General features: G+C 37.5%; 1 pseudogene; it reads right to left on the reverse strand.

Annotated features, from left to right (window-relative positions):
• Positions 1-766: 766 nt before the first annotated feature.
• Positions 767-8,928, reverse strand: LOC113324017 (annotated as a pseudogene).
• Between the last annotated feature and the right edge of the window lie 14,106 nt (positions 8,929-23,034).

Genomic DNA, 23,034 nt, shown 5'->3' on the forward strand with positions numbered 1-23,034 from the left:
TATAAGCAACAAACACCTTAGGATCTTGATGCCACGACAATGAAGACTTGGGGATTAACGATTACATTGTAAACCTTTACAAATCCTCAGAAGTATGAATAAAGTATCGCACATACAAGTTACGCGAATAAAACAAGATATAACGAGAGCGAATATGATTGCGCTCAGTTAAGTCAAGATGACATATCAGATGAAGTCAACATAATCACGAGTAAATGTGAGGATTTGCGCGAAGTATGGAAGATCTGCGATATAGGCAGGTATAAGTGTGTGATAATAGCACACGGTCATTTCGAAATAAGAGGATATCTTAGCTGTCATCCACTATGTAATACCCTATATAAAGGGTAAGTTGGCCTAGTGAGAGGGAGAGTTCTTTTTCGGATCCTTGGTCAAGAAATTAAGAGAGAGAAAGATTGTAGAGAGGGAGAAAAAACTTAGAATCTCTATTATCTTGTAATAGATTCTTATGATTTTGATAAAAAAAGAAATGATTTACTTTAAGAACGATTGATTATTAAAAGATCTTCATATTTGTGTGGTTATAGGATTTCCTGCAACTACAGTAATTAATCTCACTACTCGGTACAATATAGAACTCAATCTGCTCGGAAAAAGTAGTGATGGCGCCTAAAAAGAAAGAAAAAAAAAGGAATCGTAACCATATATATTAGAATTACAAGGGATTTGGACTTACAGTTTCGAAGTGGAGGAAAACATGATGTACTATGAAGGTAGTCTACTTGCATCAAGCATTTTATTTCCGCTAATTTTCAACACCTTGCAGCAAATACTGAATCAAGTCGTAACCTGCTGTGCTCCACTTGTTGTAGGCATCTTCACATGTACGAATCATAAAATCGCAGCCTCACGTTCAGTCATCTCAGGATGAAATCTCTTCCGTAGGTTCCCAATAGGGTCACCTCTACTAAAGCAAGGCAACCCACTATAACATCATCAGTACAGTATTCATAATCCCATCCATGTGACGCCGTGCTGCTAGATACCCTTTCACGCACAAGCTAAGAAATTGGTTCCGTGTTTCACTTTTCATCTCACCAGATGGATCGAGCAACTGAGTCATTTCGTGGCTCAGCTTAAAGTGTGCACTTTCAAAGCGCATATTACCTCCAGGTGAAATTTCAAAGATGAAACCAAAATCAATATGAACCAGCCTCATCATATTATCAAAAAGTAGGTTCCCGTTGTGCCCATCTTTTGGCTGAAGTAAAAGACTGGCAACCGCATAGCCTGCAGCACTGATAATGAAGTTATCACGAGCAGCTTCGAAACTGGGAGACCCAACGGTCCCAAAGTCTTGTTGAAAAATCTCGTACCACCATCAGTGGTTTCACCCATTTGACTTCTACTCCGTGTATTAGGGACTACCTCAATAATTCGTCTCTCTGGACAAGTTGGGAGCACACCATAAGGAAATACGTATAAATTTAGCCCAACTGCTTCAAAAATGTCTCTAAGAAGAGAAATCACTTGAAGAGCCAGAACATCTTGCCGACAATCGTCCCCAACCTTGAAGATACAAGCTGGTGGCTTTACATCCCTATCTATCACGTCAAATGTGATCATTACAGGTACTTTGCAGCTGACTGTAGTGGGATCCCGCTATCCACCTGAATATCCCGTGTTGGGTGCAATAATCAAAAACAAAGAAAAATCAAATAAGCAAAAATTATTGATACTTGGCTCCTTTATAATGGAAGTGATTGCTTTGACGAAACGAACAAGCTCCCCGTATCTCCACAACAACAACAAGGCAAAACTTTGGAAAATAGAGTGAGTCACGTGTTCAACACGCTGTCCTTAAGACATTAGCGCCCGGATACACTCAAGAGTGATGCTATAGCCCTCACAGGACGGATATCTCCAGGATAAAACACCCTAATACACCTACTACTAGCATATGTAGTAGATGCTCAACTTGAGCTTGGCAACTCCGAAAAAACCGTTAAGGAAAATCGCGAATGCTTAAAAACCGCTATAAAATATTTTCCCTTAGGGGTCCCTCTAAAATATAGAGCAACCCCTTTCCCATAGATTTTACAAAAGTAGTGAATTTCTTTATATAATTGACAAATACAACTTAAGAAGAAAAACTCCCCGATGTGGGACTAAAAACTTTATATAGTTTCTTAAAACTACTAAAAATTGGAAACTCCACGATGTGGGACTAAAAAGTTTCATTCACAAAATAAAACAATAAATTATAATTTTTTATTAAAACTTTAAAAAATTATTTTTTTATTAATCGTTTTCCAACAATCCCCCACATGAATGAAAACTCAATAAAACATGAAAACACAGATAGATCTTGGTAAATAAACATCCCAACCTCACGATCCAAACAGACTGATCGTGCAAGTGTTGAAATCATACTAGTCATTTCTACGTCCTCTCCCTCACACAAAAGTGTGTTGACCCCAGGGTCATACTATGGATTGCATAAATCATAATAGTATTGAGAGCTTTCATCTTTAATTCTCACATGGTGAGACTATAGGTATCTTTCACCAAAGTGAAAAAGCATGAACTAGTGAACCCTTAGTGACCTTTAGGTCCTAAGTTCCAGTAATACCAAAACCATCAAAATGAAAATCACATAAAAAACGCAGGAAATACCATTTTAGGCAGAGGTGTCCATGAGGTCTTGAACCTTTGCTTAGTGAGATATTACCAGAATTACTTGCTAGAGACAGTGAACTATGTCTTGAACTGCTAGCATTTGATGTAATTCGTGATAACAACCACGGGTGATATCTCCAAGATTGCTGCCAAGCTCGTGCCGTTTTGTCCGTTTTGGCCCTGGACGTATCCTGTTTCTCAGAATGCTCTAGAGAATCAGCTCATATTCTCACAGGAAGCGACCCACTTCCTCATTCAGATAGGTGAGTTTCCATAAAGAGTGTTACTGCTACACCCCACTTCAATCTTAAATTGAAACTATAGAACTCATTAAGACTTATTAAAAAGTCATCCTCCACATGCAGTCACACTATCACGTCTACACCATAGGGAAGGGACAGAGAATGAAAATCTCTGATAGTGTTTACCTTTACCCACCACAAATTAGTTGTCTCATTCGAAACCTTGATCATGGGATCTCCAGTCAGCAAGGTTGAGTATCCTTCATGGCAAGTTTAATATATGAGCTTAAGCCCCAACCCCCTCGATGCATTTTTAACTATCTCTTTGTACAAACCTTTCGTCAAAGATTGCGCGATATTCTCCTTGGACTTTATCCAATCAATGGAAATAACGCCGATTGAGATTAGTTATTTCTTAGCTTTAACTATTATAGCTTGGCTAACACAATGTATAGATATAGCTGGCACAGGCCTATGCCAAAGAGGAATGTCTTCTAAAAAGCATCTTAGGCACTCGGCCCCCTCTCATGCTTTATCTAACGCAATACTCTCAGATTCCATAATGAATTGAGCGATATGTTTGTTTGGAAATCTTCCAACAACAAACCCACATGTTAGAGTGAAACCATATCCACTCGTAGACTTAGACTCCTCTGAGTCAACTATCCAGTTTGCATCATAAAGTCCCAAGGACAACAAGATACCTTTCATAAATCAAAAGAGTATTTTAGGTACCATAATACTCTACTCAGTGCATCTGAATTCTCTTGCTCTGGACTACAATTATATCCACTTAACTTACTCACAATATAGGCAATGTCTGGACTCTTACAGTTCATTAAATTCATCAGACATCCTATAACTTTTGAGTATTCAAGTTAAGATACTCCACTACCCTTATTTTTCTTGAGACTACAAGAATAATCGTACGAAGTACAAGCAGGTTTACAATCAGACTGATTGTATCTCTTAAGCACAACTCAACATAATGAGAACGACTAAGACTTATAAATGTTTGATTATCTTCTAATCCTCATCCCTAAGATTACATCAAAAGGGCCCAAGTCTTTCAAGTCAATGTTCTCATTCAGTGCATGTTTTTAGTGGAATTGATCACATCTATGTTTGTATCAAGCATATCATCAACATACAAGCATACAATTACACAGACATCCTTAACAAGTTACTTGTAGACATACTTGTCAGATTCATTAATTTAAATCCACTATCCATTATCACATGATTAAATTTTCCATGTCACTGTTTACGTGCTTATTTGAAAACCATACAAAGATTTTTCAAATTACAAACTTTGTATTCACAACCTTTCACTACAAAGTCTTCAGGTGATCTATGTAAATTTCTTTACCTAATTCACGGTTTTAGAAAAAGCTGTCTTAACATCCATCTGATGTATCTCTACGTTCTTTATGGCAGCAATAACAATTAGTATCTCAACGGAAGTAATTTCCGTCACAATTGAATTAGAATCAAGGAAATCTACACCTTCTTTTAGTTTATAGCCTTTAGCTACCAACTTAGCTTAATATTTTTCCACAGTTTCATCTACCTATCGTTTCCTCTTAAAGACTCATTTACATCCCATGGTCTTACAACCTGGAGGTAAACTAGCAAGCTCCCAAGTCTGGTTCCAACGGACTGAGTCCATTTCACTAAATGAAGCTTCTTACCAGAATGGGGTTTCAGTAGATATTAAGGCTTCTTTACAAGTCTGTGGCTCAGACTAAGCTAGGCATGTTATGAAGTCGGTTTCATAAGAAGTCTCAAGTCTAATTATTTTACTTCTCTTAGGCTCAACATCAACTTCATCTTCCTTTAAAATAAGTTCTGACTATTTGAAGATAAATCTAGGGGATCAACAACACATCTCTAATGAGGTACAGGTTTAGAATAAACATGTTCAAAGAACTCAGCATCCCTAGATTCCGTAATAATATTCACACCAATGTCAGAAAAAATCAGAACACACAACCAAAAATCTATTTGTAGAAGTATACTCAATATACCCTATACGAAAACACAATCAACATTTTTGGTTTCAATCTAGTTCTTTTAGGAAGAGGAATTACAATCTTAGTCAAACGCCCCCACACTTTGACACATTCATAAGAAGGTCATCTACCGTTCCATAAACCATATGGAGTTTCATCTGATTCTTAAAAGGGTACTTTATTCAGGATATACTAGTTAAGAGGACTGCCTCCCCCCACAAGGCCGCAGGTAATCCTGAACTAATCAACATGGAAATTATCATCTCCTTAAGGATACGGTTGTTATGTTCAAGGCTTCTAATTGGTTTCCAACTTCAAGTTTATACATCTTAAGGCTTCTAAGGCGTCATCCTTATCCTAAGCAAGTATACAAGATAGTACCTCGTACAATCATCTACGGAAGTTATAACCATCTTTTACCACAGTGGTTTTGGGTTGAACTCATGTCAACTAGGCCTAACTGAATTAATTCTAAAGGCTTAGAATTACTCTGAACATTTGTGCTAAAAGATTTTATAGCATATTTTGATTCTTCACAGATTTCACTTTTGTGTTCAAAATCCAAACTAAATTTGGGTACGAAGCCTATGCTAGCCAGTTAAGCATTGACTTATAAGTTTACGGTTCCAAGTCTACCACGTAAAACAATCAATCACACAAAGATATCACAAGAATCAACTACGTTCACATCATCAGTTTTTCCGTTAAGCTTATATAGACCCAAAGTCCTATAACTCTTGCTTAAAAATCACTGCCTAGTTACAACAAGTTTTCCAGATTCAATTAAGATCTTAAATATTTTTCCATCTACAACAGAACAAGATACAAGATTTTCGCATATGCTCGGAACATGAAAACTTCATTCAATGTGAGAATATTACAGATATGAGCTTCTGCTCGACCTTTTCCTTTTATGCAACCTCTATTGCATATGAGTTACTCAATAAGAGTTTCTCGACATCCCCTATCCTATGATAGGAGGTGAACAGGTCTCTGTTTCAACAAACATTCTTGGTGGCTCCAGAGTCCACCTACTGGTCTCTCACATTGGTTATTAAAATAACTTCCGACATCATGCCACCAAACTCGTTCTAGTTTGTTTCAACTAAATTAGCATTAACTTTCTACTTATTAAGGTTTTTATGTTGTCTACAATTTACTCCGTGCCTGGCCAGAATTTTACAAACATAACACTCACCCTTAACTAAAGTAATTCTGGATTCAGGTTTACGAAATATACCTTTATCATGAAGACCATGCTTATAGTTGCGTTCGATGTTCTCACCTTTGCCATCTTTGGAAGATTTGTTTCCAACCACATGCGGCTATTAGCCATGTCCCTCGGAGATGACACCTTTATTAACAAATCACAATTCCAAATCAGAGAGTAAAATATGAGTTTTGAAGATAACATCTATATATACAAACTTCGTTTGAATCAGCGTTTCAAAAAACTCATGGTTACCCCACAAAAATTAATTTAGTTAACAACAATTTTCTGCTCGTCAGAATTTTTCAGAAACGTTTTTCTGTTTTGTAAAATATCAAAACAATACTTTTACAACTCCAAAAATTCTGAAATTTTACGCGGGTAACTATCAGGATGTCTACTACGTTGTGTCAAAAGGGTTTATCGAAATCCCTTCTAGATTAAAAGATAAAATTGAAACTCTACAGCTGACCAGAAATTCGTTTTTTGTTTTTTCACTCCACAATTAGCATCCATGATTCACAAACCAATCAATCGTTTTCGATTATTACAAATGATAATGTCTTAAGATTGTTGGGTGCAATAATCAAAAACAAAGAAAAATCAAATAAGCAAAAGTTATTGATACTTAGCTCCTTTATAATGGAAGTGATTGCTTTGACGAAACGAACAAGCTCCCCGTATCTCCACAACAACAACAAGGCAAAACTTTGGAAAATAGAGTGAGTCACGTGTTCAACACGCTGTCCTTAAGACATTAGCGCCCGGCTACACTCAAGAGTGATGCTATAGCCCTCACAGGACGGATATCTCCAGGATAAAACACCCTAATACACCTACTACTAGCATATGTAGTAGATGCTCAACTTGAGCTTGGCAACTCCGAAAAAACCGTTAAGGAAAATCGCGAATGCTTAAAAACCGCTATAAAATATTTTCCCTTAGGGGTCCCTCTAAAATATAGAGCAACCCCTTTCCCATAGATTTTACAAAAGTAGTGAATTTCTTTATATAATTGACAAATACAACTTAAGAAGAAAAACTCCCCGATGTGGGACTAAAAACTTTATATAGTTTCTTAAAACTACTAAAAATTGGAAACTCCACGATGTGGGACTAAAAAGTTTCATTCACAAAATAAAACAATAAATTATAATTTTTTATTAAAACTTTAAAAAATTATTTTTTTATTAATCGTTTTCCAACACCCCGCACTAGTTTACCCGGATCAGTAGGTAGGTAAAGGTCATCTCCATTCATTGGAATCTTTTCTAGTTCCCTCCGAATACCGGTCGCCGTTTCTCCTTAGGAAGTGGATACAATGCACCAGAAACAGAAGTGACTTTATCAAAAAAATCAAAATCTCTTTCAAATATGTCACGGGCCTTTGGATTGAAGCCCTCCACAATATGATGTCTAACAACAGGAAGTAGGGCTAGAAACGCAGTATTTTTCTCAGCAACTGCTGGGTCTTTCACCGCTACCTCTGGGATGCATGTCTCTCCCTGTAAATGCCATATCAAAATATGGGCAGATATATCACTCCTTTGAGCTGTTCTGAGCAAATAACCTTCCATTAGTCTCCCATCATCATACCGGAGAGCTTGCACGAGTTGTGGCATAAAAAAGGTGACTCGTTCAGGAGGGTAACGCTCCAAAACTCCAAGGACATAAGCCATAACACGTGGATGACCCTTATATGCAGGTGTCATGAATTTAAGAGCTTGCATAACCGAACAAGCTTCCCAGTGTAACAGTTGTTGCAGAAGTAATGAATTCTCATCAACTGCCTTCGGAGTGACAAAAAATGGTAGTGCTTCAGCTATGCTGCGTGTCTCGCTTATGTGCAACTGAACTAACTGAGAAACTTCAGACTTTAAAGGCGAAACTGCTCGGAACCTTGTAACTAAGGAAAAAGCAATGCGAGGATCCACAAAAAATGCAGTCCTAGCATATTCAATCCATTGTTCAGAACAAACTTTCTGCCGAAAAAATGTGTTTTCCTTTGTATTTATGGGAGTTTCCCAAACTTGAAGCCTATCCGCCTCATGCTGGCATAGCATTAATAGTAGATGTTTCCTTTTTTGTCTTCCAGCTGTGTAGTTATCCATTTTACCCCAAACAGGATGATATTGATCCATGTAACCATGAGGACTTCCATTTTCACGCACCGAGCCTTTCAAAGAGGAATCTGATGGAAGGGCATTCACTCGCTCATTTGAAAGATGATGGACGAATAAGGAAACAGATTGAGCCTCACTCAAAGCAAAGTTCTTGTCGGACATGTCAAACCATTCAGGTTCATTAGCAAACCAACCCAACGCGGCTCGGTATATACGGTCTTCTAAGAATTGCAGCCCTGATATGGAGTTCTGCAGATTCCCCAGCCACTGGCAGCAGCAGAATCTAAGGCCGAGAAGCATCACGGTGAAAAAGGTTCCAGTAGCAGAAGGATGTCGTGAAAATTGCGAAGGGAACTTTATGGTTCATTGTAACATCCGACCAAGGAGCAGGCGTTGCTCCGCGCTATCATGACGAACCACCATAAAACGATCAATAAAAAACCCAAACCATAATCTATGCGCAATTATTTCTTCAATAGGATCTTTAGCAAGCACATTTCCGGCTCACCAGGTGTAAGCTGAGGCCTCAACTTTGCTGCAGGTCCAGAGTACCGAACCTTATACGCAAATGACCCTCTTTTCATACCTACTGTCCATAACCAGGCATCAACAAGCTCTGCAAGGACAAGAGACCCCAATTGATGTGCATCAACAAGCTCTGCAGGTCCAGAGTACCGATCAATAAATAACCCTCTTTTCATATCTACTCATAATTGAGGCAAATTATGAACTCAAACCTGGGACTTTACGGATGCACCCAATCTTATTAGGAAAAGAGAATGAGAACTCCTATTTTCATGTTAGGGAATTTAAGGAAGTTTGTAGTACTCTGAAAATTAAAAACCTTAGTGATGATGCGTTGAAACTTAGGTTATTCCCCTTTTTCTTAAAAGATAAAGCCAAAATCTTGGCTGTATAGTTTGGATTCTGTGTCAATTGAAACCTATGACCAACTTACCTCTGCCTTTATACAGAAGTTTTTCCCAAAGCACAAAACATCGTCTATTAGGATACAAATCTGTAATTTTACTCAACAAGAGGGAGAATCTTTATATAGGTATTTAGAAAGGTTCAATGACTTAATATCTCAATATCCTCATCATGGTTTATAGAAGGTTATGTTAGTTCAGATCCTCTACGAGGGTTTAGATTATTCAACAACAACCATGGTTGAGTCCTTATGCACAGGTGGGTTTGAGAATAAAACTGTTGATGAGGCGATGACATTTTTGAATGAAATCTCTGATAAGACCCAACAATGGGAAAATAGTAGGGAACCCCAGAAAAAAATTCTTCTAAGTAGAGGAAATGTCAATAGGGTAGAAGGATCTTATGAGTCAGATGCTAAAATAGCAGTCATAGCCAAAAGGTTGGAAACCTTAGAATTAGGTCATTCTAGTGGTAATAGTGCTAGAATAGATCCTTTTTGGGAAGGACATACGATTGAGGAGCAAGACAATGCTCTTTATAACAACACTAGATTCGATAACCGTCAGAAGCTTAACCCATATTCAGAAACCTATAACCCTGGCTTGAGAAACCATCCCACCCTTTCTTGGTCTAAGGTTCAGAATCAAGGTCAGTCTAGTTACTCTCAGGTTCCGCCAGGTTTTGGCTATACTAAGAATCCTTCAGCTCCGGCACAGTTTCGGAACCCTTCGAATAAGAAGATTATGAGTTTAGAAGAGTCTCTTGCTTTGTTAACTCGTAACATTGTGCAGTTTCAGCAATCTGTTGCTCAAGGTTTATAAGAAAATAAGAGAATAGTTCAAGCTAACTCTCAGGCTATTTCCCAGTTGAAAACCCAGGTTAGTCAGATAAATGAGTTTTTAAGAGAAAGAGGTAAGTTTCCTAGTCAAACTCAACCCAACCCTCGAGGAATTAATGAAATAGGTGAAAGACCATCTGATCATGTAAATGCTATTAAAATCCTTAAGAGTGGTAGAGTGATAGAGAACAGGGTTTTCATGCCTGATAGTGAACATGTTGTAGTTCACCCTTCTGAACCAGAAAATGAGGAGACTGATAGAGTCTCTAAAGAGACCAATGAGGGTTATATTGAGCCCGGATTTGTTCCTTGAGCCCCATTTCATCTCCTAGTTCCAACTAAGAGGGAGTCCACCTTTAATGATATATTGAAGGTTTTTAAGCAGGTTACGATCAACCTCCCATTTTTAGATGTGATAAAGAAGATTCCCGCTTATGCCAAATTTCTTAAGGATATGTATACGCGGAAGCAAAAAATTAGTGTCCAGAAGAAATCCTTTCTAGCTAGTCACGTGAGTTCAATTATTCAGAATACCACTACTCCTAAGTATAAAGACCCAGGGTCCCCTACCATTTCTTGCACAATAGGTAAATACCGTGTCGAAAAAGCTTTGCTTGACTTAGGAGCCATTGTGAACTTACTCCCATACAATGTGTAACTTAATCTAGGACTTGGTGAGATGAAACCTACCCAGATGACACTTCAGTTAGCTGATAGGTCCGTTAAAATTCATCGTGGTGTGATCGAGGACGTTCTTATTGAGGTCGACAAGTTTATATTTCCAGTGGATTTTGTTATCTTAGATACCCAACCTGTCCCCAACTCAGAGAACCAAATGCCAGTGATTTTAGGTCGCCCATTTTTAGCTACATTCAATGCGATCATTAACTGTCGAAATGGTATTATGAATTTGTCTTTTGGTAATATGACTATTGAGCAGAACATTTTTAATATTAGTAAGCTACCCTCTGAACTAGATTACTCGAACATAGAAGATGTGAACATGATAGGAACATTAGTCGAGGAGTCATTACCAAACACTTTGTTAGAAGATCCATTAGAGAAATGCCTAGCTCACTTTGGGATTGATTTTGATGATGATGTGATTAATGAGGTGAATGCTTTGTTAGACTCAAATCCTTTGTTAGGCACTAACAATGGATGGAAACCTAAGTTCGAACCACTACCAGTTTCTAAGTCTACCCTAGTTCCTTCGTTAGAAGAGCCTCCTAAGTTGGACCTAAAACCATTTCCAGATACCCTGAAATATGTGTTTTTAGGCCCGTCTGAGACTTTACCTGTAATTGTAGCATCCGACTTGGATAGTGATCAGGAAAGTAGGCTAGTAACCGTCCTTCAGAACAACAAGTAAGCTTTAGGGTGGACCACAGCAGACATTAAGGGTATAAGTACCACTATTTGTATGCATCATATCTATTTAGAGAGTGACACTAAACCTTCTAGGGAGATGCAACGTCGACTGAACCCTAATATGAAAGAAGTAGTTCGAACCGAGATTCTTAAGTTATTAGATGCAGGCATTATCTACCCCATTTCAGATAGTAGGTGGGTCAGCCCCGTTTAGGTTGTTCCCAAGAAATCCGGTATTACTGTGGTCCAGAATGATAACAATGAGTTAATACCAACCCGGGTGACCACAGGTTGGCGTGTCTGTATTGACTATAGGAAATTGAACAAGGTCACTAGGAAGGACCACTTTCCCCTTCCCTTCATCAACCAAATGCTAGAGAGATTAGCTAGAAGTAGGCATTATTGCTTTTTAGATGGATACTACGGTTATAATCAGGTTGTCATAGCCCCAGAAGACCAAGATAAAACCACTTTTACTTGTCCCTTTGGTACCTTTGCGTATAGACGCATGCCTTTCGGGCTATGTAATACCCCTGCGACCTTTCAGCGTTGTATGATGAGAATATTTTATGACATGGTAGAACGTTTCTTAGAGGTCTTTATGGATGATTTTTCAGTGTTTGGTTCGTCTTTCGATGAGTGCTTGCATCAGTTGTCATTAGTTTTGACTACGTTTAAGGAAAAGAATATAGTGCTTAATTGGGAGAAATGTCACTTCATGGTTCGTTCGGGAATTGTTCTAGGGCATATCGTATCTTCGAAGGGTATAGAGGTAGATAAAGCCAAATTTGATCTTATTAAAAGTTTACAGGTCTCAAAAACCGTAAGAGATATTAGGTCATTCTTAGGGCATGCAGGTTTTTATCATCGATTCATTAAGGATTTTAGCTTGATTTCTAGACCTCTTTGCAATTTGCTTGCAAAAGATGTTAAGTTTGTCTCTGATGATGCTTGTTTAGAGTCTTTTGAGAAGATTAAGAATTTACTCACTACCGCCCCCATAGTCCAGGCACCCAATTGGAACCTACCCTTTGAGATCATGTGTGATGCTTCAGATTATGCTATTGGTGTTCTGCTAGGTCAGCGAGAAAGAAAAATTACTTCATGTGATTTACTATGCTAGAAAAACTCTGAATGATGCCCAGTTGAACTATACCACTACCGAGAAGGAACTGTTAGCCATTGTGTTTGCCTTAGACAAGTTTAGACCCTATCTCTTAGGTTCTAAGATCGATATATACTGATCATGCTTCTTTGAAATATCTTATGTCTAAAAAGGATATGAAACCTAGATTGATTAGGTGGATCCTTTTGTTGAAAGAGTTTTCTCCAGACATTAGAGACAAAAAAGGTACCGAAAATGTAGTAGCAGACCACTTGTCTATGCTAGTTGTTGATTCCCCTGATGATTCCCTTCCTATAAGGGATAGCTTTCCTGATGAACAACTATTCTTTGTTACCCAATTACCTTGGTATGTAAATATAGTGAACTATCTTGTTACTGGTCGAATGCCCCAACATTGGGGTAAACAAGATCGTTCTAGGTTTTTAGCCGAGGTGAAGCACTTCTTTTGGGATGATCCTTATTTGTTTAAGTATTGTCCATACCAGATTATTAGGAGATGTATACTTGAGAATGACCAGTCCAGTATTATTTCCTTTTTTCATGATCATGCTTGTGGGGGTCACTTTAGTGCTAAGAAGACTGTTGCTAAAATATTGAAGTGTGGATTTTATTGGCCTTCGTTGTTTAAAGACTCTCATAGTTACTGTGTTACTTGTGAGCATTGCCAGAAATTAGGAACCATTTCCCGTAGGAACATGATTCCCTTGAACCCTATTTTAGTTGTTGAGGTCTTTGATGTGTGGGGTATTATGGGTCCGTTTCCTAATTTTTTTGGTAACTTATACATCCTTGTCGTTGTAGACTATGTCTCTAAGTGGATTGAGGCGGTTGCGTGTAAGACTAATGACCATAGGGTTGTGATTGAGTTCTTGAAAGATAATATACTTACACGTTTTGGTACACCACGAGCTATAATTAGTGATGGAGGGTCGCACTTTTGTAATGGAACTTTTAGGATTTTGATGAAGAAATATGGTATTACACATAAGGTAGTTACCCCATATCATACACATACTAGTGGTCAGGTAGAGGTTTCAAATAGGGAGATAAAGCGTATATTAGAGAAAACAGTTAATCCTAATCGGAAAGACTGATCGTCTAGGCTTACTGATGCCTTATGGGATTATCGTACTGCGTTTAAGACCCCCGTTGGAATGTCACCTTATCGACGTGTATGGAAAGGAATGTCTCTTACCTGTTGGGTTAAAACATAGAGCATATTGGGATGTTAAGCATCTAAATTTTTCACTAGACAAGGCAGGAGACCGTAGGAAACTCCAGCTCAATGAGTTGGAAGAGATTCGTAGAGATGCATACGACAGTGCTAAGGAGTATAAGAACAAAATGAAACTTATGCATGATAAGAATATTTTAAAAAAGGTCATTTTCTCCAGGTCAAAAAGTTCTTCTGTATGATACCCACTTGCATCTTTTCCCTGGGAAGTTACGGTCTCGGTGAACGGGTCCTTTTATTGTTCGCACTATCTTTCCTCATGGAGATGTTGAGATCGAGACAACGGATGGTAGTAGTTCTTCGAAGGTTAACGGTCAGAGATTGAAACCCTTTTTAGATCCCTTTCCTACTGGAGGACCATGTTTACCCTTGATTGACCATCGAGGCGATTGTATATTGTATATTAGTCTTTGATTTCTTTCTTCAACCAGGTAATATCTTTCCGACTTCTCTCGCTACTGATTCCTCATGTTACTTTACTTTTTGGTATTGATCTTTCATTAGAAATATTGAGGAAAATGTTATATTTAAGTTTTGGAGTGGGGAAGAAACTTTTTGTTAGCTTTTAGTTGCAATAAATAAACTCCAGAGCCTAGAAATTTATGCTTATTAAGGTTGGTACTAACCAATCTATATGGATGGGAACATCTTGGTTATAGGAGTTGAGGAACCAATCTGATTAGATGGAAACATCTAAAGAGTCTATTCATAAAAGCACGGAGCTCAGGTGTTAGAATTAAAAAAAAATATGGTAGTTTCGCCATATCTTGTTGAATCCTAATCCTTCTGTTTTTATTTTTTAAGTGACTTGGTGGGGCACACGATTCAAGTTGTTACCATTGATAGGGTGAAATAGGGTGATTTAGGGGTTCTCGGTTGGTAGTCTGTTCGGGGGGAATTCATACAAGAGGAGGCAGCTTCGGAGTTCTTTGGCTGAGGTTCCATTGATGGATTTTTGGTCGGCGGACGACGGTACTGTGAAGGCTTGAGAGTTGAAAACAATCAAGGTCGAAGAAGATTCCGTCTTTATTTCGGTTTAATCTTCTAACTCTCTTTTTTTCAATACTTTTATAGATTTTTAAGAAATATATGCCTATGTGTTGCTGGTAATTTGTAACTATGCTTTTATGGTAGAAACCACTTCAAGCAAAGACCATTATGAAATAATTTGGATTGATTTGGTATTAGGCTATTTTGAATAGAATTGTCTAAATCCAATTTTTATGATTTATTGATTTTATAAATAATATTTGTTATTGCTCCACCGGCTTTATATGAAGTAAAAGCCTAAATGCATAAATGTATTTCGTGTTCCAATTTTATTTGTTACAGTATTTGATAATCCATGCTTAGGTTAAATCATTTGATGGGTTATGCTTAGACGGCACAAATAGTGATTGTGAACCAATAATTATGTTTTCAATAATCTTCTTGTCATTATAATTTGACAGTCCATACGTAGGAAACTCTGATGGGTTAAACTTAGGAGATGCGAGTTTATTATCAATAATTATAACAATAATAGGTGTTGCGATAGAACATAGATTTAAATGCATATTTGTAATTCGAATGCTTTTCGGTACTCATTTAGAAATAGTGGTGGATACCATAGAACCCTGGTTACCGACTCTTCCAAAAAGAATATTCTTCTGTTATTATTATTATTATTATTATTATGTTATTATTCTTCTGTTATTATTCTTTTAAAAATCCAAAAACATTATTGTTGGTTAGTTAATTAGGAATATTGATTATTGATATTTCCACCGCTCCTCGTGGGAACGACCCGTACTTGCCTCTGTCAATAGTTGGACACCGTGCGATTGCAGTTATCACATATAAGGGTTCTCCTAGAATCCTATCAATTTTGGGGGTGGGGAAGAAACTTTTTGTTAGCTTTTAGTTGCAATAAATAAACTCCATAGCCTAGAAATTTATGCTTATTAAGGTTGGCACTAACCAATCTAAGTCGATGGGAACATCTTTGGTTATAGGAGTTGAGGAACCAAGATGATTAGATGGAAAAATCTAAAGAGTCTATTCATAAAAGCACAGAGCTCGGGTGTTAGAATTAAAAAAAACATGGTAGTTTCACCATATCTCTTTGAACCCTAATCCTTCTGTTTTTATTTTTTAAGTGACTTGGTGGGGCACACGATCCAAGTTGTTACCATTGCTAGGGTGAAATAGGGTGATTGAGATACCAAAAAAAAAAATTTGAGACCAGACCATCAAACCAACCGGAATAAATTCAAATAAAGTCGACCACTGGTGCCCTTGTATATGTAGTTGTGTTGACCTAGAGTTAGGTTTATCGACCACTGGTCCCCTTGTATATGCCAGTTGTGTTGATATTAGTCATACCGGTATCTCAGTCCATTAGGATAGGTTCATCTTGGCAGAGGTCTTCAGACAGATATGGAAACACAGTTCACTTTAAACCATTTTTCTCTTTATTCATATTCTTAATATTTCCATGTGATTGGTTGACTCCGGTTATGATGTCCAGAAACTATCTGAGTAGAGCTCTGTCACTTATATATGAATTTTAGTATGCTGAGTGCAAACTCGTGTACACCAATTGGAATTTCGCATCAGGGTACTTCCTCCTGTAGTCAATGAGAGTATGCCAACCAAGGAGATTCTTTAGTGCCTTCCAAGGTTTTGCGTAGATAGCTAGGGTCTGGAGTAAAGGTTTTGTGGATACACCTATGGTAAACCCTTCGGAGACAACACTCCGCCGCTTGGAAAAATCGGCTAGAAAAATTATGCGGAACACCCCTCGGAAGATATTTGATATGCGGACTCTCATATTGGATAAGAGGAACCCATTTACTAAGGGGCATCCCAGGGCGCCACCTGCTATTCGTACCCCAGGTCTCGGATAAGGGGCACTCATCTTCAACATTTGAAATCTGAAAATTGGCGGGAAAGCATTGTATTCTTCTGGCAGAATTTCCAATCGAAACTTTGACGTGTTTGAAGTGGACTCAATGACTCATTTTGTTTGGGATCACTATATTGGATAAAATAAGCCTGGTATGGGCCTTAGAATCGTACATATTTGACCGGGTAATTGGTTAGAAGAAAACATAGAAATAGGGTTTTTCACGGGCTTCTTTTTCTCTTCCCCGTGTTATATGTTTGCTCTTGGGAATTGGCGTGTGTATTCAAAGTGTAGGATATCATCTAGCACGTTCAATCTTTGAGTTTGGAAAGTTTCAACACAATCGGCAGCGTGAAAAGAAATAAAAAGGAAATATTCCCGTGAAATAGTATTTTCTTCACTGAGAGAATTTGGAGGAGTTATTACGAGATATTTTGAAGTAGTTGTGTATATAAAGTGTGTTCTGGCATCTTAGAGGTGTGATAGAGAGTTTGGGAGAGTTTTGGAGAAGACAGAGGCGATAATCAGAACCACCGGAAATATTTTTCTGTTGCTGCTCATCTGAAGAATACAAAGAACAGACCATCCAAGACAGTCGTTTATCAACAGTGGTAACGACACAAAGGCGTGGGTCGTAGAGCTACAGAATCAGCGACAGTACTGTTCTATCGTTCTTTTCAGTTTGTAACAAATAAAACTGTTACAAACCCGGTTTTATCATTGTTTCTCCCATTTCATCTTTGTAAACACCCTTTGAGCAATAAAAATGAATTTTGAGCGTGTTTCCATGATGATGAGCTAATTCTCGCGCAACCAAGGCAATGGATGAAGCTATCTATGCATGAATGATTGGTAACAATTTTATTTTCTCTAATTTACAATTTATAATTCATTCAATCACCGCTTTTGAGGAGTTCTAAATGTTCACATAATTTTCTTAATTACTTGTGATTCAATTTGATAGATTATACTTTGTTTAATCGATTGATAGTCTATTCTTAGGGAATACAAATAATATTTGGGAATATGTTTGATTATGTGTGAATTAAGAAATAAAGGACTTAAAGGATGGTTAGAGTTTTGAAACATATTTGGTATCGTTCATTCATGTGTAATAGTGGAATCTAGTGTCTTGGCTACTTTTAATATCTTGAAATCAATTTTACAACAAGTTTTCTATTTTTAAGTTCTATAAGTCTAAAATATTTTGCTTTCACAAGTCTCAACGAACTTATTACTACAACATCACTGAAAAATCACATCATGTTGTTACCTCAGACCTTCAATGAAAGCTTCGCACTCTTGAGGCTGAGAATGCCAAACTTAAGGATGAGGTTTTTACTTACTCTAATGAGGTTGTTGAACTTCGTGAGAGGAATAATCAGTTGATTGGTATGTAATCTTTTTCTTCTCCGGCTCTTATATTGATGCGTCAGTTTTGCTCCCTCTTAATTATCTGTGCTTGCAGATATTTACAACTTAACTGATGAAGCCATTAACTATCCGGTTATAGATGAGATTCTTTTAAAGCATCTTAACTCCTCCTTGAATAGCATTGTGAATGATGGACTACAGAACATTAGCTTGGATGAAATTCGCTCGAAATATAAAATCCTTAATAGAGAACATAGGTTCATGCTATCTGTGGATAATGGTTTTAAACGCCGACTCTATGAAAATAAGGAGGAAATTAAGAGACTTAAGGCGAAAAAGAACGCACTCATTACTGAAAAGGATCAGGAGGTTCTTAAAGGTGCTAAAGCTTTGAAGGAATTTCATGAACTTCATCACCAAATTCAGATGGAGAGGGATCATGTCATAAGCGAAAAGGATGCTCTTCTCACCCGTGAGAATGAGATTCACTCTTGTCTTCTTATAGAGAATGATAATGAGTTTGAATGGGGTCATTGATAGAGATATGGCTGATTTAGATACAAATGTTAGCCTAAAGTTTGATCATGACGAATTGGTTAGGACCATTATTTCTAAAAAACAAGGTTGTCTGTTTATGAAATGTTCAATTTTTGAAGAAGTAAAATCTTTTATTTTCATTCATATCTTTGATTCGTACATTGTAGATTTATTGTTTCTTCAATTATTCGCCTACATAATAAATACTTATTATAAAGATTATTGCCGCATCGCCTAAGGATAGTACTTCTTTCAGTATTTTTGGTTTCAAAGTTGGTTCACTTTTTCTTCCTCATTTTGTCCTTTTTCTTCCATTAACTGGTACATTCCATTCCCAATGACTTTCTTGATCGCGTAAGGTCCATCCCATATATTTTTTCCTTTCCAATCTCGGACTTTCTTGTAATGCGGTATTATTCGCAATACTAGTTCTCCTGAGATGAACTCACTTTGTTTGACGCGCTTATTGGGATGATGAACTGATTGGGATGTTATCTCCTTAGTGTACTCCTCTGAGTTCCTATTAGCAACAGCTTTTTGTTTCTCTGCGTTCATATTCTCTTTGACTTTTGACATTGTCGCTTCAGTATAATTTTTATTCATTTCTTCTCCTATGGTCACCAGATCAACCATTAGCCTTTCTTCACGCTTATCCTCCTTTGATGAATCTTTCCAATTTCTTCTTTTGTTTGCGCGTCCTTCACTCTTCTCAACATCTATGCCATTACAGACTTTGGCTTCTGCGGCATATCCTCTGATTATTCCTACACCCTGTGGTAATGGAAATTTAATACGCTGACGATAGGTAGAAGTCCTTCCCAGAATATTTTGTAACCATGGTCTGCCTATCAAGGCATTATATGGAAATTCGACGTCAACAACACAAAAAGTTATTTCTGTCGTTATTGTTTTGAGTGGGATTCGCATGGTGATTTCCCCTTTTGGCTTGTTAGGTGAACCATTTAACCCATAAACTTTGTAAGTGGAAGGAATTAAATCTTTATCTTTTCCGCCCATGGTTTTGTATGCGTGATGAAATAAAATATCTACTGAACTGCCAGAATCAATCAGTATTCTATTTATTGCTCATGCGTCCGCGTCATTGTCTTCTTGTCCTTCCACTCTTACTCTTGGTATAATTTCCAACTTGACTACCAATGGGCTTTCATGTAGTTCTCCTCCTCCTGGTACTTATTCCGCACTGAATGTGATTGGTTGCTTTTGCCAGTCCTTGAGCTTTGACACTTTTTCCAAGTTGTATATTTCTTTTCCATCATCATCTCTAGCATACACTCGGCTTAGGACATTATCGTGAAAATCCTATGTGCTTTTAAATGAATGAATTACTGAATTGCAATTGAGATTTTTTGCGTTGGAGTGATTTCGGTCCCCCGCTTCATCTATATATGTTAACTAGAAGTTTAGAAGCCAATCCCATTCTTAATAGAGTCTAGTGGCCTTAAAAACTATATGTAAGGCCATAAATATAAGCGGGATGCTGCTCCGAAATACGAGTACAATTTTTGGGGAGGGTTAACTTTTTCGGTGTCAGACTCTAAGTAGTTATACTTCTTTTCAGATAGGATAAAAGGCTAGTTAGAGGGAAAAGCTTATTGTTATGTATGCGCCATTGATATAGAAAATCTTTACTCTATTTTACCTCAGGATACCCGATCAAGTTCACAACAAAATAGAAAGCATAGAGATAGTTAAAGTAATGCTAAGGGCTTTAATCCTCATATCGACTGAGAGCAAACCCATCTACGAAATCATAGCTCGATACTAGACTTCTGCTCGTTTCTCCTACTTCAATTAAGTATATATTCTTTCATGCCTCCATTCCTAGTGCTTGTCCTTCTGGTGATGGTGGTAGGTTTTGCTGCGGTGCGGCTAAGAAATGGTTTAATTTCCCTTGATCGATCATCTTTAATATGATTCTCTGAACATTTCGGCAGTTATTGGTGTTCTGACCATGAAAGCGATGATACGCACAAAACTCTCGGCTTCTTCTTCCTGATGGTGGTTCTTGTCCTAGACTTGGTGGTGCGGGTATTTCTTCCATTAAAATTGCTGCCTCCCATATTTTGTCTGTTGCTATATTCAAATGAGACATTATTGTATCTTCGTATACTCTGTTGCTTCCACCTGGTCCTTGATGATAATATATTTTTTGTCCTCCATACCCTGATGCTTGGTTGTCAAACCTAAGAATCTTGTTGTTACCTGCAGAATTGTTATATTATCTTTCTCGATAATCTCTTTCATACATTTCTTGATCTACTGCTCATTGATACCTGTTTTTGCTTATCTTCTTCGATGGCCTTTCCCTGGATTTCTTGGGATGTACTTCCAACAACATTTGTCGTTCTTGGTAATAGGATTGCATTTCCTTCCTTTGCATTTTTTACTGCGACTAGGTATGATTCCATATATCTCTGCTTTTCTTCGAGAGAAATATATTCTTCCTGGAATTAACGCAGCTCTGCCATGGGTATGGTATCCTTTATCCTGAATATCTGCATATATAACAGATCTGTTGGAAAAAGTGTGTTAATGAAAGCTAGAATAAGATTCTTTTCTTCCACTATTCCATCCATCTCGCTACACATGGTTCTCTAGCGCGCAGGTAAGTTGCGTAAGCTTTCATTGATTCTTCTCCTTAGGATGAATACCTTCTCTATTCCTGGTCATAACATGTTGTTGCTGATGTATGCTCCTAAGAATATACTTTGTAGATGATTGAATGATCTGATTGTTCCCACTGGTAATCCTTCAAACCATTGTAATGCCTCTCATGTTAAACTGACAGGAAAATACTTATATAGGACTACATCATTATCTTCCCATTGTAATAGAGATATGTAGTAAGCCTTTATATGATGCACTGCATATGTGGTTCCATCAAAAATATTAGTAAAAACAGGTAAAATGCATTTAGGCAGTACTATTTTCATTTGTATTTGCCTTGCGAATGGTGTTTTTATTGCTTCTTATATTTCTTCATCTAATTGTCGCCTTCCTCCGTATCTCCGTGCGGTCATCATCGCACTTACTTCTTCTAGTTCTCTTAAGATTATTTCATTCATGGTTTGATCTTCCTCTTGTTGCATAGGTATTTTCAATCTTGCCTGTATTACTCTGTTGTCGTGATTATTTTGATGCACCAACTCTTGTAGTTCTATTTCTTCGCCTCTTTTATTCTTCTCCTTCGTCTGTCCTTTTCGTTTCTTTCGTGTCTTGCACTCCTCCGTGCGTCCCTATGTCTTTCATCTTCTTCTGCTTGGTTGCGTTGATTTCACAACATTTCTCTTCCTTGTAATTTCATCCTTCCCTGTTCTTCATCGATTTCGTCCTCCTAATCATATTGTGTGCGGTCATGTTCTACCCTTTCCTCATGTCGATTACCCCTTTGGTTTCCTTGTATGCGATAATATTCTCCATGTTGTACGTATCGATCCTCAACCGGTTGTTGTTCTATGCGATTACTACCGCGCTCCTCCTGTGTATTATCTCATGCATGAAAATTTGCACCAATGTTATTATTTAGAAGTTTTTGTTGTCTATTGTTTCTGCAGCTTGATTGGCTACACCTTGACGTGCTCCTTCTTGTCCTTGATGTGGTTCGTGGCCTGTGCTCTTGCAACCTGTTATTTTCTTATCTTAGTTCATCATTCTCACGCGTTAAGTTCGCACGTCAAAGTCGCTTGGAAATTTATATTGACGCACGGATTCTTCACTTCCGCATAGATCTTCACACTTTTATCGTAACTTAGTGACATCATCAAATTCGTCAACCTTCATATATAATGTGTGCCCTTATTCACGCGCGTACCACTAAATGTATTAATTCGCGTAACTAATGGGTGTGCGGTATTTTACACCCACATACCCATTATTCTCTCGGTCTTCAAATAAGAGTTATTTTCGTTTTACTCGCTCCCCCTCACAAAAAGTGAGTCCTTTCGTATTTAAAAAAAAATTAAGAGAGAATCATCCTACTTAATATTTACACAATTTTACTCTCCAACATATCCTCCTTACCAAGTGTGCATTGACCATCTTCACCATCATATTTTTGCACTACCACTTTTAGCGGAGCACTTAACAAAGTCCACATAAAAAAACATATAAATATTTTGTTTCATAAATCTATATAAACAATCGAGTTCGGTTTAGTTTATCTAGATGTCTCTCTGTTATAAAATATGTCATTTCAAATTCTCGAAAATCATATTTATGCGACAAACAAAATATTATGAAAGAAAAGATTTCGAATACTTATCAGATTGAGATGATCGAGACGAGATAATCCTTTTTTCTTAAATACAATTCATCCATGTATACGGTGCTCACGGTTTTACGGATGTCGTCTTCCAAAATACAACGATCATGCCTTGTAGTAAATAGCACTACAATACTACTCGGTCAACAAATATTGACGATTAGTTTTCTCTTAGACGACACTGACTCTTGACTTCAAAACTAGTTTTTATTCTCTTCTAACTTGTGC

Source organism: Papaver somniferum, chromosome 11, assembly GCF_003573695.1.
Source record: "Papaver somniferum cultivar HN1 chromosome 11, ASM357369v1, whole genome shotgun sequence".
Classification (NCBI taxonomy): domain Eukaryota; kingdom Viridiplantae; phylum Streptophyta; class Magnoliopsida; order Ranunculales; family Papaveraceae; genus Papaver; species Papaver somniferum.